The 12964-nt window shown below is 39.5% G+C and overlaps 1 protein-coding gene across 1 annotated transcript in view; it reads right to left on the reverse strand.

Annotated features, from left to right (window-relative positions):
- CEP112 (centrosomal protein 112) overlaps window positions 1-12964 on the reverse strand; it is a 297948-nt gene that overhangs the window by 10759 nt on the left and 274225 nt on the right.

Here is a 12964-nt window from a genome sequence, read left to right on the forward strand (position 1 = left end):
CCAATACGTGTAATGAAAACTTCAGGTAAGATATGGCTTTGTGAGTGCACTAATTATGGTCAAATTCTGCGACAGGCCTCTTCCAACCTGCTTATTTTTTACCAGTATAATCTTCAAGTGCAATCTAATTGCATGTTTTCACAAAACGGTTATTCACTTTTCACACTGTAATCCAGCAAAGGCTGAAGAGAGCTGTTCCCTTTTGAGGAAGATAATTCTTGGAAAGTCACAAAGAAATAGGTACTATGCTTTAGAATCCAGATACACATTATTAAGTTGGCTGGAAGGAAATTCTTGAGTACTATTTTAAAAAAGAAAGCGAGACAGACAAAGAAAGAAACAATCCCTGGAAGCTGAAGGATTGCTTGGGGCTGATTCTTAGAATGATATCTTTCTGGACTTCAGTGAGAAGGTGTATGCACCATTTTGCAGTGAAAACTGATCTGCAAAATATTAGACCCTAATATCATGGTGAAGAGAATCTCCCAATAAATTCATTGCTAAGATAGTTTGTTGAAAGTATATTACTTTCAACTATATTCATTAATAATTGCACAACGGGATGAAAATAAGATCCCAGCTGTTTCCTGTCACATTGTGCTAAACAACATGCTAATAGTTGTTGGCTATTGTTACTAACAAGATTTACTGACCCAAGAGATTTAAATAGATCATGGTGAAAGTCTAAATTACTTCTTTATAACTAACACACAACATATAGCTGGGTTTGGTGTACTAATTTTGATAGGGAGGGGGGTCTATATTTTTAACATTTATTTTAGACCATGGAAAAAGAACTGAAGAGTGTTTTTGTTTGTTTGGTTTTTTGTCCCTAAAGACTTGTCTTTTCTTTTATTGCCTTGAGTTGCCTACCTAGGACCCACCAAAGCTCTCCTCTATACCCTTAAGAGATGTTTAAAATCACAATTCTTCATCCCTCAGAAGGGCTTTTACTCTGTTGGATGGGACAGCTCCGTTTTATTTGGTGTTGTGCTAGGTTTTCTTTAGCCATGAGAAAGCCTTATTTCTTGTTCATTTTGATGAGCTGATTTAATCTTTGATGTCAACAGAAGCAATTAAAAGCTGTATTTGCCACAGATAGATAAAGTAACCTTTGGTTGGCCACACAAGAAGTTAGGAAAAGAGCTGAACCATCCCCACACTCTCCAATATGAAATACAGGAAATGCTGAACTGCATGGCATAAAATAATGTATTGTCATAATGAGACAAGACAAATGTTTGTTTGGCTGTGTATGTGAATTATCCAAAACTAAGCCCTTCATCCTATTCCAAACCCAGCAACTCTTTTTCTACTCCATGTGACTGCCCACCTCCGACAGGCTACACATAACTCTTCAGTATCTAAGTGTTGTTATTACAATGCAGCTCCAATTTGCAAAATCCTAGATATGTGAAACTCACAATTAATCACAGGTTGGTCACCTCCTCCCTGGCTGCAGTGACCGATTCTCTGCTCCTGCAAGGAACAAGCTCTGTCGGAAACAAAGCTGCTGTGCGGTGAAGCTGCTCAGAGTCTCAGTCAGCCTCGGGGAAACCTGCTAACTCTCTACAATCAGAGGCACCTCATCATCCAGATGCCTGATTTCATTCAGGTTTCAGGTGTCCTCCAACTCTAAAAAGATCTTAATAGAATCTAGGGTCGATTGTAGATGACCATCCCAAATTGCTGGTCTTGGACCTGGGTTGGAGAGTGCCAAATTCTGGGCTACTCAAGGCACTTTCTGACCCAGAGCCAGACCTGATTCACAATGCACTAGGGTACAAACATTCTTCTCTATTTGGTTCACATTCCAGGGATATGAGGTTGGAGTTACGACCTTCATTGTGAAATGAATGCTGAAATGTGGTTCCTACAGATTTAAAGAAACAACGATATCATTTGACTAAACTATTCTTAAGTTTTCATTAGTAATAAGCATTAACAATTGCATAAATTCAATTCAACTGAAAATAGCAGAGCAAGATCAGACTCTCATGTTTTTTTGTCAAATATGCATCATGTTGTTCTATGACGGTAAAATAAATTCAGCTACAGAACCTACCCGGCTCTCACAATTTCAATAAAGCATAAGGTGATGGATTAGCCAACCTTTGTGTTTTTCTCTCTTTAGCTAGTAAACCATTTGAGAATCCAAAACGTCTTTTGCCTCGCCGTTTTACTAACCCTTAAGGACCACCAGTTATGCTGTGCTGCTCAATGCACATTCTAAGCTTTCTGCTCTAAATCAGTTTCTTTCAACCTGCATCCAAAAGAACTTATTACTTCAGTGGCTTGTATTTCAATATCTTTCTGTTCTTACCCCAGATCCCCCACCTGGAAAATCCTCTGTTTGTAGTTAAGCACTAAAGGTCTATATAATTCATAACTGCAAAGGAAGAGAAGCTAGGCAAAACTTTAAAAAACAGCCGGCTGCATATGTCAAGAACAGCATTCTTGAGATTACATGAGCTGGGTAGGAATAAAAGCTTTTGCTGTCAACACCACAGAATAACAAGGAATGCTGTGGTTAACAAACTCCCTCCACTGCCCCCCCCCAGCAGGGAGCCTCCATTGTCTCTGTTGGAATGTTCATGATCCCCAATTCCTTAACCCCTCATCCAAAGGACTCTCACTCTGCCAGAGGACTGTTCCCTTCAGCTCACATCCATGCTGTTCCATAAACTGGCTAGAGAAGTCACTGTTGCGTGTAAGGGGGAGGCCTCAACAGTGCTTCCAATACCCGCTGATCCGGGGAGCGGACAAATAGAAGTCGAAACTAGCTCATCTCCCACGCTACTGACCAGCACCACTGGTCCAGCCCTACAAACAAACACCATTAATTCCTGGTTTTGTTAATAGCAAAGAATTTCTAAAACATTATCAAGATAATTATTCTGAAGTGCAGTTTGAATAAGATTCTCTGACACCACCACTGGAATTTATTCATGTGTTACAGCTTTACTTTCCATCTTGTGTTACCTGCTGCATAGTCCTTGCCAGTGTGGAACGATTCAATGGTTTAAGGGTTTGAGCTTGCAAAGCATGGAGAGCCCTCAGGCCTCACCGATGTCAGCTGAAGCTGAGGGTGTTCAGCAACATGCAGGATCAGGCTATATATCTGCAGATGGCCTAAAACTTTCTGGCAAGGCCTTTGTAGATAGTAATCGGAAATTACTTCTACAATCACAATTTCCTCGCCTTTAAGGAGCACGGTTTTTACAAGCAAACATATTGCCTGTTCTTCAAAGCATCACCGTTGGTAAGATTCTGGTTCTTACCTACCTCAAGCATTTCAGCATTTCTGCTCAAATTCCATGGTCAGTAGAGAAGGTAAACATTGCTATACTTGTTCTATTTCTCACAAAGGAGACTGATTAAAAAGGAAACAGTGTACAAGGGTAAAAATGTAGTAATATTGAAGGCCAGCTTATGGCTAGTATCTTGTCAACAGCAGCATTTATCAAACATCAGAAATATGAATCTGTACTGCATTAAACTCCATCCAGACAGCCCCATCCCCTTGAATGAAGACAGACAAACCTTACTAGCCTACCACACAACTCTGGGTTTCTACCCTTTTGTAACCACTGGATAGGCTCAGAGGTGTTTCTCCTCACTTCTTTTCTTCTTCTGAACCTAAGCTCATTTCTGCAAGAAATACCATTTCCCTTTTTACTTCCCCTCATTTGACTGTTTGCCTTACCGTGGAACCTCTAATCTGCTTTCTCTGAAAGAACACAATTCCTTCATTTATTTCTATGCAAGCAATCATCTAAATCATATAAAATAACTTATTTTCCCCACAAAAGGAAAGGTCTCCCTTTGACTCATCATTATTTAACAGGCAAGATGCAAATAACTGACATTTTCAAATACTGTATCTATTTCTTGCATCTGAGCGCAAATGTTGCTACTGTTGATAAAAATTCTGTCTCCTTTCAACTATTGACACATCTCCTATTTCTCTTTTCAGCTGCTCACTTCATTCCAATAGTTTCACTGCCATGGAGTGTACACGCCTTTGTACTTTTCTGGGAGACTGTACGTTTTATCAGAGTTAATACTTGTTTATTAACCTTGCTATATACCATCAGCTTCCCCTTTTCCTTTCCAGCAATGGCACTGCTGGTGTGAGAACATCCTCTCCTGCAACTATTGCCATATGAAACAAGTTGCCTGTATCTTTCAACCCCATCGATATACCATCTTCTTTCAAATCCCACCTCCAAGTCTATTTTCCTCTGTCTAAACTTCAGTTTCTTCCCCCTTCTGCTCTACAGATATTATGTATAACAGCATAATTTAATAATATTACTATTACCTAATACTTAATTATGTAATAATTTAACCTGTAAAGTGTTTTATGAAACCCTGTTATGGAAGATAATATATAAAATAAATTTATTTTGTTCATATACCAAGTTATTTCCTACAATTATCTGGGAATTCAGGGCCTGACTCATTTTGAGCAGACTCTGACTCATGCTGGGTCTTTGACTGCTGCTGAGAGTCTAGGAAACAATGGATGGCAAAAGTACTGATCAACTGCAATTAGCAAAGAAGTTGCATCTTTTACTTTTAAACACAAAACTCGCCATGGTAATCTATAGCTGTGTCACCTTGATTTTAGATTACTTCAGCATGCTCTATGTAGGGCTATTCCTTGAGAACATTTGGAAATTCAAGATCCAGTTTTGACCTATAGAGTTCTAAATAGTTTGCATCTGCCATCTACCCAAGGGACCTCTCCCTTCATAGAGTACCAGGACTACTGCAATCATCTGAGGCACTCAAGCTAAAAATCCCACAGGAAGGGGCTGGTGGATTTTGGTGTTTGAATGAGGCATCTTTGGTTCTGGAACAGACTTCCTGCCATGGGTTCTACAGTGCCCCAATCTAGGAATGCTACTGCTTTCCCAGGCTTTTCCTGAGGATTTAAAGATTAAGCAGGTTTGTGATGGATGTCACAATGGAATCTGTAAAAGCTGGCCAGAATGGAGATTATGCAGGAGTAGGAGATGGTTTCTGTGAGTTTAGTAAATATTACATTTATTTTTTAAACCTGTGGTATGTTCAGAGAGGAGCATGAGAAAAAATCTGGACAATAAAAGATTAAATGAATAAATACATGCAACAAATATATTTAAGTCTTCTGACTTCCATCGTCACTAAGGGCGGCTATGGACAAGCAATTTACTGGACATAGAAACACTTAAGTGTATCTTGTTCGGATGCACTGACTCTGCGCACAGCTCCATGAATTTGCAGAAGGAGCAAATACTAGCCTTGTGCAAGATTCCATCAAGAACAAGGTGTGGCAAAAGTTAAAAGTTGCTCTATTCTTCATAATAAAAAAGTTCCCTAGCTGTACTGTATCTGTTGCTTTTTGACATATGGGTGCATATGTGTTTTCCACTCAGGTGTGTGTGCACTTAATTCACCAAAACTGGAGAACTTCACTTCACAACAGTACCCATAGGGACAATGCTCATGCTCTGTGGCCCCTGTAATCCCTCCCCGACTAGTTAAGGGCAGCACTTCCCTGACTCCCCTCAGTTCCTTCTCACTGAATATCAAGAATAGATAAATACAATACAGGCAGGGTATACAATACAGGAAGAATACAATACAGGAAGAATTTTTTCTTCATCGAGTGGTTGCATATGTGTATTCCACTCAGGTGACTCACAAGCAGCACCAGCAGGAGGTGAGGCTCTGAGTCTACTTAACAAATGATTGCAGAACTGTCTTCCCAAAGTTTGCATGTGACCTGGACGCAGTAATAACAGCAGGAAACTATCCAACTCAAAATCATCTGTGAAGAGACTGCCTGTAACTACTGAGTGCTGAGGCCTGACAGGTGAGTCTACACTCTGATCATTAAAGCCTCAATTAGTTTCCCCAGTGACAACTGATTGAGTAAATAGGGAGGATGTAGCTAATCAGATAGGGAGGCTGGGTGAGTTAAAGAATTAACTGGCCCACCATCCGACTATCTTGATAAAAGGGAGGAAAGAAGCACTAGGGGGAGGAGGAGGAGGACAGGATTAGCAGTGCCCAGACTGAAGGAGATCCCAAGGAAGAGAGACGTCTTTTCCTCCTAGGGCCCGATGAAGAGGAGCTGAAGATCAAAGGGATTAGCTGTTGTGTTGCACTGTACAGGTGCTGGTGGATGGGACTTGAATAAATTATAGAGTTGACACTAAAAAATGAGAGTCTGAGCAAAACCTGGGCAGGCCAAGGATGGGCGGGGGGATGTGAACCCCGTCAGACTGACCCTTCATATGATCACATAGGAGACAAGAAGATGAAGTGATGAACGAAAAAGCGGAGTCTTCTCTAGATAAAATGCCAAGCACGGTCTCAGCTCTAACTTGCAAAGTCACTGTTAATCTGCATTTGAGTGCAGTTTAGGAAAGAACACCGGTAAGTAAATAATTTGGGTATCGTGAAATGGAAACCACTTTTGACAAAAATTCTGGATGTGGGAATGTTGCCTTTGAAAAACTGCATACATGGGAACTCTGCCATTAAGATGTGCAGTTCACTTACTCTTCTTGTGCATGTTATAGCAACAAGGAAGGCTGTCTTCTGGGACAGAGAACAGGTTGCCAGGGGCTCAAATGGAGATCCTCTTGGGTATGTCTTCACTACCCACCGGCTAGGTGGGTAGTGATCGATCTATCGGGGATCAATTTATCGCATCTTGTCTAGACACAATAAATCGATCCTCAAATCAACACCTGTACTCCACCTCGGCAGGAGGAATAAGTGGAGTCGACGGGGGAGCCGCCGTGGTCGATTCACCACCGTGAGGACAGCCAGATAACTCAAACTAAGATACTTCGACTTCAGCTACGTGAATAGCGTAGTGGAAGTTACGTATCTTAGTTCGAAAAATAACCCCCCCCCACACCCAGTGTAGCCCAGGCCTCAGAAATCTCACTACTATGAAGTTTGAGAAAGATTTTCTTCTCTTGGATGGGAGGATGAAATGCCAAGATCACTGCTAAGTGGACCCTCAACGAACTGAGTGACATCGAAAATGTCCTGAATGCAGGCTAGCATTGGTTGAATTCTGTGAGCTAGCAACCAAACTGAAAATCACTTCCACTTGGCCAAATGAATGAACCTGTTTCCTACTATTAAGTAGCACTGGTCGAACAGCTTACGAACATTGTTCCTCCTTGTCATCTAGGCACACAGCACACTTGCTGTGCCAAGTCTCAAAAAGAAAAGGAGTACTTGTGGCACCTTAGAGACTAACAAATTTATTTGAGCATAAACTTTCGTGAGCTACAGCTCACTTCATTGTAGCTCACGAAAGCTTATGCTCAAATAAATTTGTTAGTCTCTAAGGTGCCACAAGTACTCCTTTTCTTTTTGCGAATATAGACTAACATGGCTGCTACTCTGAAACCTGTGCCAAGTCTGACCGTGGTGCTGAGTCAGTAGGTCAGGATAAAGAGGAAGAGATATGGGAGGTCAATCCAACAGATTAAAGAGAGAACCAACCACTGTCACAGTCAAGGCACTCCATAAGATGCTGCTTGAGGTGTAAGTCGGTCACCACCTGAACATATGCACCTTTCTTTAGTGCGCCCTTTTGCCAGGCACAACAAACACCACATCTGGGAATCACTACTGAGGACAGCAACCCATGCAATGGAAAATGTTTAAACTGTGGTAATGGCATCATACCAGGATAACTATCAATCATAGCTGACTTCTACTAACTAAAACTAAGGATACTACTAAATCACATCAGCCACACTATCAGAGGCTCGTTCACCTGTGCATCTACCAATGTGATATATGCCATCATGTGCCAGCAATGCCCCTCTGCCATGTACATTGGTCAAACTAGACAGTCTCTACGTAAAAGAATAAATGGACACAAATCAGACGTCAAGAATTATAACATTCAAAAACCAGTCAGAGAACACTTCAATCTCTCCAGTCACATGATTACAGACCTGAGAGTGGCTATCCTTCAACAAAAAAACTTCAAAAACAGACTCCAACGAGAGACTGCTGAATTGGAATTAATTTGCAAACTGGATACAATTAATTTAGGCTTGACTAGAGACTGGGAGTGGATGGGTCATTACATAAAGTAAAACTATTTCCCCATGTTATTTCTCCCCCCATCCTACCCCCCACTGTTCCTCAGACGTTCTTGTTAACTGCTGGAAATGGCCCACCTTGATGATCACCACAAAAGGTTTTCCTCCTTCCCCCCCTCCTTCCTGCTGGTAATAGTTCATCTTAAGTTATCACTCTCCTTACAGTGTGTATGATAAAACCCATTGTTTTATGTTCTCTGTGTGTGTATATAAATCTCCCCACTGTATTTTCCACCGAATGCATCCGATGAAGTGAGCTGTAGCTCACGAAAGCTTATGCTCAAATAAATTTGTTAGTCTCTAAGGTGCCACAAGTACTCCTTTTCTTTTTTGCGAATACAGACTAACTCAGCTGCTACTCTGAAACTAAACTATCTAACTATTAACTATACACAATAAAATTCCAGAAAGACTGAAACAGGTAAAATACCACACAGAACGTTACAATCTAGTTATGGGCAGTGAGACGGAACCAAGGTGGGTTGGGGGGGTGCTGCCCTTAAATAGATAGGGGAGGGGCTATCGGGCCAAAATGTGTGAACGCTGATCAACCTCCCACAGGTACTGCTAAGCTTTGGTGCACTGGGCACGTACACATCTGAGTGGAATACACGTCTGCAACCACTTGAAGACCCAACATTTCAGAATGGTGCATAATAGCATTGTCTGTGAACAAATATATTAAGTTGGCATGGCAACTGAACGTGGTAAATATCCAGCAGTCATAAAATTAAGCAAGTCAGAACAACGAACATTAAACATGAAAAATTCAATATATGCTGTTGAATCACAGTTCTCAATGATCACTCCTGATTTCATTTTGTAATTTGGAATAAAATGAAGCAGCTTTGTTTTGTTAAACGGATTTCACTCCAAATACCTCCAACCCAAACCTAACTCATCTCATTTCCCTCTGCCTTTATTTTAATCAATTTGAGAACATGGAAATTAAAGGCTTGGAAATCTGTACTGGCACTCACCCTGACTACCCTTAATAATATTCATGAATTGTACATAATTGATTTTCTGTCTGAACAGCATCTCTCTCCTTTAAGGCTCTTTTTGAGATGTGACTGATGCTTTTACCCTTGAGGATGATTGCTATGGTTTAAACATCTTCAGTGTTGTACAGTAACCGCTGTACTACAGTGCTCATGTAATTGTGAGCATAAGGTGATCTTTATAATTTTTTCTTCCTCCTTCCTGGGGTACAAATTTCACCCAATGTCCTTCCACTCCAAAATCTTTGGGAGTCCTTTCAAAATGAAAAAGTAAACGGGAGCAACACTGTGAAATGGTTTCTGAGGTAGGGTTACCATGGGAGAACTTCTCAGAGGTTGGTCTACTATAAGCTTTTTGTATATTTTGCAGTGTGGCGGTTGACTTTTTAACTTTTTTTTTTTTTTTTTTTTTTTTTTTTTTGAAGTCCAGATATTCAAGCCAGAATGTGACTGGGATATCTACCATAGATGTTTACATAGGCCCCATTTCAGCAAAAACACTTAAGCACATGCTTATGTCCACCCATATTTAGCAAAGCATTTAAGCATGTGCTTAACTTGAAGCATATGCTTCATTCTCATTGAAGTCAATAGGATTTGAGCATGTGCTTACATCCCTTGCTGAACTGAGGTCATACAAAAGATATAGGGACAGCTGCAATAATGACTCAGCTGTCACCTTTATAGAAGCAGTATGATTCAAGAAACAGAATACTTCTCCAGTAAAGTGAAGGATGCAGATCTTCCCATTAGAGAGCTTGAATGTATAGGACAATGTTGAAACGATGCATTTATCAAAGACAATTAAATGCTGCAACACAGAACAGACAATATGGGAAACTAATCTAAAATCAGAAGTCCACATATTACTGGGAAGCAAGAAACCTTAGAGCCCTGTTTTAGGAAGTGGTTCTAGATATTTACTACATTGGGATGCTTCCTGGATTTTCCAGGAATTTCTCTAGGGTTGTTTTAATGGTGCAGGCACTCCTATAAGGAAACCTAGTATCTCCAATATTCTGAGTCAAATTCTACTGACCTCTCATTAGTTGCCCACCAGGAATAAAATTTTAAAATGTCTCAGGTGGTTTGGAAACTTATATTTGGAATAAACGTTCAATATTTCAACACCACAAAAGGTTAGGCATGAGGTGCCCCAAGGTTCCATACAAGAACTAGTGTTTCTTAATGTATTTCTCAGTGAACTGGAAAATGGGGTGAATGACAAAATTTACAGATGATGCAAAATTTAGGTTAGTCAAGATTTAAAGAAGACTGAAAACTTTCAAGGGATTTAATAAAAGTAGAGAAATGGGCAACATATCAGCAGGTGAGAGACTCAAGTGTTGAGAAATGCAAGGTAATGTACACTGGAAAGAATAAACTGAAACATTCAGCCACATTGTTGAGTTCTAAATTAAATGTAAGCACTTAGGAAAAAGACAAAGACAGTGCATGACAACCTCTGTTCAGTATGCAGTGGTAGTCAAATGCACAAACAAAATGTTATGGTGCACAAAGTCTAGGACAGAAAATCTGGAAAATATTATAGTACTTTATACAAATCAGTAGCTTACCCTCAACTGGGATATTGCATTCAGTTCTAGTTGCCTTAGTACTTTGCAACCTTAATCATCTTTTTACAGCTTTTTTGTGTGGAATGTGTGTGTAAATATTGTATCTGTCTTGACCAATCTAATAAGGAACAGGTTCATTCTTTGTAAGGAACAAAGGGTAAGCTTAGTGAATTCGTCACTCACTTCTGGAGACTGCAGACTTATAAGGATGTCCCTACTGAAATAAGACAAACACGGAGCAGTAAAATGCCACCCAACAAGCCATAACAAGAACCAGCTTTTAGTTTTTAATTAAAAGCACAACAAAGTATTTGTTTCATGTCTCATTCACTTATTTGTTGTTGTTATAGAATCAAAACACAGAATTTTCCCTTTTAATGAAAAACAGAAGCCGTTTAACCCCCACCCACTTCCTCCTATTATTTTTTTTAAAGGACACGTGTAATAGCCCAGAAAACTGCCCTTTATAATGGTGCCAAGGCAAATTTCAACGCTCTATGCAATGCGGCATCAAGACAAGAATATTTGGTAAGTATAGGAAGAAAGTTCCAAGTAAGGGCTAACCGCTAACTGACTGATCCTAGGCTGTATACCATTATTGTCCCTTCTCTGAACATGTTTATGGGTAGTCTGGCCAAGGAATGACAATGAAAAATATAACAATATATCCATTTTACCATTGAGTTTCTTGGGAGAAAGACTAAATTAAAAAATTAAAAGGAAAGACTCAAAAAAACATTGTAAGATGAGCAACCTTGATGAGCAACCAACTCATTCAACAAAGTCTCAATTGTTGATTAACTCACTGGGGCTAAGAATCAGCAACTTCCAATGCCAATATATTAACAAGTTGCAGAAGCAGCTCTGGACTTGACGGTGCAAAAGTCAATGGGAATTTGGCTTCTACCTCAGGTCTGAAAATGGGACTTAGGATCCTACGTCACTTCAGACATTGCTGAACATTACCCAATGCTTAGAAGAACAAGTACAATTTTGGGGAACTCTTTTACAGGGAAGATATAAAAGAATTAGAAAAGAAATGGAAGTTAAGAGTAGACATTACTGAGGTGTAAAGAAGAAGATAAATACTGAAGGTGAATGCCATAAAAACTGCTAGAAAGGTACAAACTGAAACTAAGAAAGGAACAGGTATTAAGGAAGTTCCTAAAAAACTTTTTTATTCAGGAAGACATGTGTGGAATGAACTAACAAAGGCACCAACAGAAACTGCAACTATAAAGATATTAATATGTTAAAAATGAGTTAAACACATACTGAAAGAAAAAAATAGCTTAGTGTAGGAGACTAGGCAAACAGTTTGACACATCTAGAGGAGATGCTTGAAAACACTCTTTAATAGTTGGAGAGGGACCTAGGACTCAAAAAAAACCTGGGTTTTGTTCCAGACTCAGCTACTCTCACTATACCACAGTGGTCAAGTCACCATAGGTCTTTCTCTCAATGGGACAGTCCTCCATTTGTAAATAGGACAATAATACTTGCTAATCATTATGAATTTTTTTTAGATATTCTGACAATTATTATCCCGAAATGTTACTATGCTAGGAAGTACAGATATGGGAACAGAAAGAATGAGCCATAGGCACTTTGGCACCAAATCAGGATCTGAAACACTGCACAAGTGTTTACAAGTCAGTACAGAAAAAGCAATAGAGACAAGGAGATTCTACAAAATCATCTCTCCTTACATCAGGTCAGTATTCTTTGTGTGAGCACATGATCAAAGACTGGGATATGTGCATTTGTGCAGTATCTACTACTTCTGTATTTTCCTGCATATTTCAATTTACAACATGGTTCTAATGCAGGCACATCACTTTGCATTTCAGTGATAATTTTATGTAACAATTATGATAACAGTATTAGATTAATTTTCCCAATCTGTACATTACAAATAATGAGATTTGCTATGGAGCAGACTGAGGAAAAATGAACATTAAGAATCTCTGATTTCACTGACCATGTCCAGAATAATCTTATGGAATCATTTATGTACAATACTCTAACCCAGTGAATGCATAAGATCTGCAATAAACATTATTTTTATCCCAAGTGTTGTCAAATTATAACTCTCTTAAGAGAAGTCATGAAACAACAGGTTATAGTAATACCAGAAACCTCCATTCAAAATAATAGTGTTGCCTAAAAAGCATAATTTAACAGCTAAAATAGTTGAAATAACATCTTGAAACAAAGAGCATTGGATAAATATTTGCCCCTGGGGTTCAGACAGTTT

This window comes from Dermochelys coriacea, chromosome 14, assembly GCF_009764565.3.
Source record: "Dermochelys coriacea isolate rDerCor1 chromosome 14, rDerCor1.pri.v4, whole genome shotgun sequence".
NCBI lineage: Eukaryota > Metazoa > Chordata > Testudines > Dermochelyidae > Dermochelys > Dermochelys coriacea.